The following is a 4592-nucleotide window of genomic DNA, read 5'->3' as shown; positions in this document are numbered from 1 at the left end:
ACAAATTTAATAAAAAATGCATTATTTGGGCGTTTGTCGACAGAAAAATTCGGTTTTTTCAATGCAGTCCCATCTGAAAAGACTGGCATTGAAAAAACCGAATTTTTCTGCCGACAAATGCCCGAATAATGTATTTGTTTAAAAGATCATACGATTAATAAACAAATTATTAATGTTGCCGCAAATATCATGAAGTTCCGAATTAAAAAAATGTAAATCGAAAAAAACGAAGTTCTCTATTGAAAAATGCCTGATTACTGCAATTATTCATAAAATTTCTTGCATTATAACTAGAATAAACGTATGATTATGGAAAATCATAAAAAACCATTTTTTCCACAAGTAATTTGTTAATTTAAAGTTTTGTTGTTTAATAATATATATAATACTGGATCATCTTTAGCTAATATTAGCTTATGAAACTTAGGCGATTTCAACACTTTTCCCGTTATTGACGAGCACTGTGAACGTCAAATAGATAAAATGGCCATTTTTTCGTCATATTTGTTTATTTATAAAAAATTGAAAATCTAATTGAAAAATCAGGCTCGACAACTCTCTTAGAATTCTTAACAGCTTTTTTTCAAAATTTTTTGGTTCAAATCACTCAATATATTTGTGGGCTGTACGTTATTTTGAACCAAAAATGTCATTTTTTTGTCACCGTGGGTCAGGAATGTGAAAATGAGATCATATGAACTCCCATCTAACACAACGCTGCTGAAGGTTGGTTGAACTTGTCAGCATAAAACACTAATCAGCTATGACTCTTGGTTGAAACTAACCCCCCCCCCCGCCCCCCAACCCTCGTTAATCGAAGTTGTGTGGGTCACTGAGGTAGGGATTTCATTTAGAAGTTGAAAAAAGGTAAGGCTGATGTTTCGACCGTATGTGCTGCGTTTAAATCGTAAAAATAAAATTGGAAATGAGTAAATTTAGTTTTTGAAAAACCAACAGAAGTTTCAGTGAAATGTTTAATAACAAACCTTTATAAAGAATGCGCATTTTTTTAAAGACACAATGAAACTACGTCTGTTTTAATATAAATGCATGTTATGAATTGTAATATTATACATTTATTGAAATGATATACAAGTTGAGATACAAATTCGAGTGCGAAGCACGAGATACGTGATGAGAATGCATTCTTTGAAGCAGAAGGAACTTTAACAAAAAAGAAGTCACTATAAACAAATTACTGTTGTCGATGTTTTGACCTTTAGTTTAAAGAAATCTGTGCACAAGTGTAAGGAATATACAAATACCGAGCGCCGAGCGCGAGGTAAATATATTATTGAGCGCAGAGCGCGAGATAAATATATCATCGAGCGCGAAGCACGAGCATCAACATTCGCACGCCCTAGGCGTGCTCATACTTGCGAGCCGCGCACGCAGCGCGTAAGGAGGATGTACCTGCAAAGCGGGCGGATTTTTTAAATTAAAATTGTTAAAATAATTAATAGGTATTTTGAATTTGCAAAGCAACATAGAAAAGAGTCATCCGGTAAACATTCTTAGTTGAGTCCCTAAACAAATTAACTTGTAGAAAAAAGGGCAAACTCTTAATTTTTAAAATTCAAATTGTTTAAATAATTAATAGTTCTTGTAAATTTTCAAAGCAACATAGAAACGAGTCATCCGGTAGAAATTCTTAGTTGAGTCCATAAACAAATTAACTTGTAGAAAAAAGGGCAAACTCTTAATTTTTAAAATTAAAATTGTTTAAATAATTAATAGTTCTTGTAAATTTTCAAAGCAACATAGAAGCGAGTCATCCGGTAGACATTCTTAGTTGAGTCCCTAAACAAATGAACTTGTAGAAAAAAGTCCAACTCTTAATTTTTAAAATTAAACTTGTTTGAATAATTAATATATCTTATGCAGTTTATTTCTGTACTAAAATTATGAGTCTTCAGACACAAAGAATGTATTTTCATCAAAAAACGAAATACATTTTTGACTAAAACAGTTGACTTTTCAACCAAAAACATTAATTTTTTCACAAAAAGATAAACACTTATTACTTTTGAAAGAAAGTATAATTATTTGAAAAATTTTCTAAATCAGTTTAAAAAATGTTGTCCACACTTTAGCAAATGCAATTTTCTACTTTGGTCCCTCTTAAAAATGTCTAAAATTAGATTTTAAAAACCACACTTTTTATTTTGAGTCCATCAAAATCCTTCATATTCTGCTTTTTATATGTTGAAATAGTATTTTTAATGAACTTTCATAAAAAAATTAGTTCAGCAATATAAAAATGTATCTTGTTTGTTATTGAGTTTTAAAATTAAGTTAGAAATGAGCCTATTTATACTTTTGAACTTGACGTGCAAAATTATTTAAGGATAATTGTGAGAAATGCGATAGTTTGAAAAATAAACCAAAATTAGGTAATTAATTAATGAGATTTCAAATCTGGCCAAATTTTAGATTCCGGAATTTTCCAAGCACTAAAACATTTAAGCAGCTGCAGTGGATTTGAGTAAAATTTACTGAACCATTTTTCAGGGGAACAATGGCCTACAGGGTTTCCCGTAGTTTCCTCGAGTTTAAATGAGGAATTTAAGCTGTAAATGGCGTTAAATAATTATGGGTCGCCTAAAAGCGAGTGCTTTAAATATTTGTGTCGTAATATGTGGGTCATAATATTGGGTCATAATATTTGGGTCCAAAATTTAGAAAAAGCTCAATTTATATTGTGAAAAATGTTCGATTTTTTTCCAAAAATGCAAAGAAAAAAGTTTACCTTATTCATGCACGGGACCTAATTATACCGTTCTTAACAAACTCAGGCACAAAAAGCTTGGTTCACTAGCAGGTGAAATAAAAAATGACCACTGATTTGTTAAAACACAGTAAAATGTTTTCAAAAAAATTTCACCCTGTTTCTGATTCATCTCGAGACCAAAAGAAGTCTCCATTGAATTTTTCACGAGAACCTTGAATTGAATTTATTTTCTTTTAAAACAGTCATTTTATTAAAATTCGAAAAGTATTTGAATATTTTAGTCTATTATGAAAGCAACCTCTCGTTTAGAAGACAACTTGCTACTGAAAACATTTTTGTTTTTCAATATATAATTTATCTTTTACTCATCACAGAATAAATAAAGAGAGTTTTAGGTACTTTTGTCAGACTTTACCAATTATTTTATAGACCGCAATGAACAGACCATAATATTCATCCACGAACATTGCTATCATTGCCCCTTTTACCCTTTTAATTCTCTTATTTACTAGATAGTTCAGAACATATATGTTGTCCATTACCCTCATTCCTTTTCTAAACCCTGTCAGTGACTCGATCTTTTTTTCTTCAACTTCTATCTTTAATCTCTCCGACAAAATAGTTATATATACTACTCCTTCTTTCCATAACTCTGGCCACCCCTCTTCACTCCATACTCTATTACACATTATCCATGCCCATTCCTCCAGTTCCTCCCCTCCATATTCCCATACTTCATTTGGAATCTCATCTATACGAAGTGCCTTTCGATCCTTCATTATTCCTAAAACTTTGACTATTCCTTCCCTTGAAATTTCCTCTTTCTCATCTCTTTCTCTACCATATTTTCCTTACTTTACAACTTTTCTCTCTACTCCTCCTAGCAAATCCAAAAAATATTTCTTCCATTCTATTATTTCAATATCTTGGTTTACTCTTTTTCTTCTTTTTCTTTCTCTATTTACTACCTTCCATACCTCTTCTTCCGTCCTAGCCTTCTCCGCTTCTTCCTCAAACCTTTTATTCTCTTCCTTTTTCTTTCGATAACACAACTCAGTATACTCTTTCTTTTTTTTTCCTATATTCTTCCCCATTACTTTTTTCTTTTCTCCACTTTCTTAATTCCTTTCTGACCTCCTTTTTTTTCTTTGCAGTCCTCATCCCACTCACTTCTATTCCCCCCTTTACCATCTTCATTTTTGTATGTGCACTCTAATCCTATTTTTATTTCTCCTGTCATTTTTTCCATCTCCTCGTTCACATTTCCCTCTCCCATTTGGATATTTCTTATTTTTTCTCTAAACTGTCCTTTTTCTTCCCTTGACCAATCCCCTTTTCCTACACTTTTTACATTTGCTCCCCTTTTACTCATATTGCTATTGCTTTTTTGTCCCTCTAATGTCACTATTAAGGGAAGGTGATCCGAATCAATATATTTTCCTACCTCTAGTTTCTTAACCTTCTCTCTTACCTCATCATCCACTAGCACATAATCAATTGCCGTTCCCCTTTCACCTCCTGAGCGTGTATCCTTTCTCATCTCCGTCTATATTTCCGTTTAAGATATACCATCCCAACTCGTCCAACCTCTTCAACAATTTTTTCCCCTCCCCATTTAGTACCTTATCCTTGTATTTTCTTCCTCTCTCTTCTCCTCATTCCCTTCCTCCTCTGTCACCTGCTCTCGCATTGAAATTCCCATCTATTATCAGCCTTCTCTCTTCTTTATTTTCTTCAATCATTTCTTTCATCTCCTCTGCTTTCTCCTGCATATCACTGTTCATATAAACCCCCACTACCTTCCACTTCTCTCCCCCATCATATATATTTTCGTTTATCATTATACCATCCCAACTCCTCC

This window comes from Belonocnema kinseyi, chromosome 10 (assembly GCF_010883055.1).
Source record: "Belonocnema kinseyi isolate 2016_QV_RU_SX_M_011 chromosome 10, B_treatae_v1, whole genome shotgun sequence".
Taxonomy (NCBI): Eukaryota; Metazoa; Arthropoda; class Insecta; order Hymenoptera; family Cynipidae; genus Belonocnema; species Belonocnema kinseyi.
The sequence above is the reverse complement of the archived record's forward strand: the minus strand, read 5'-3'. Positions refer to the sequence as shown.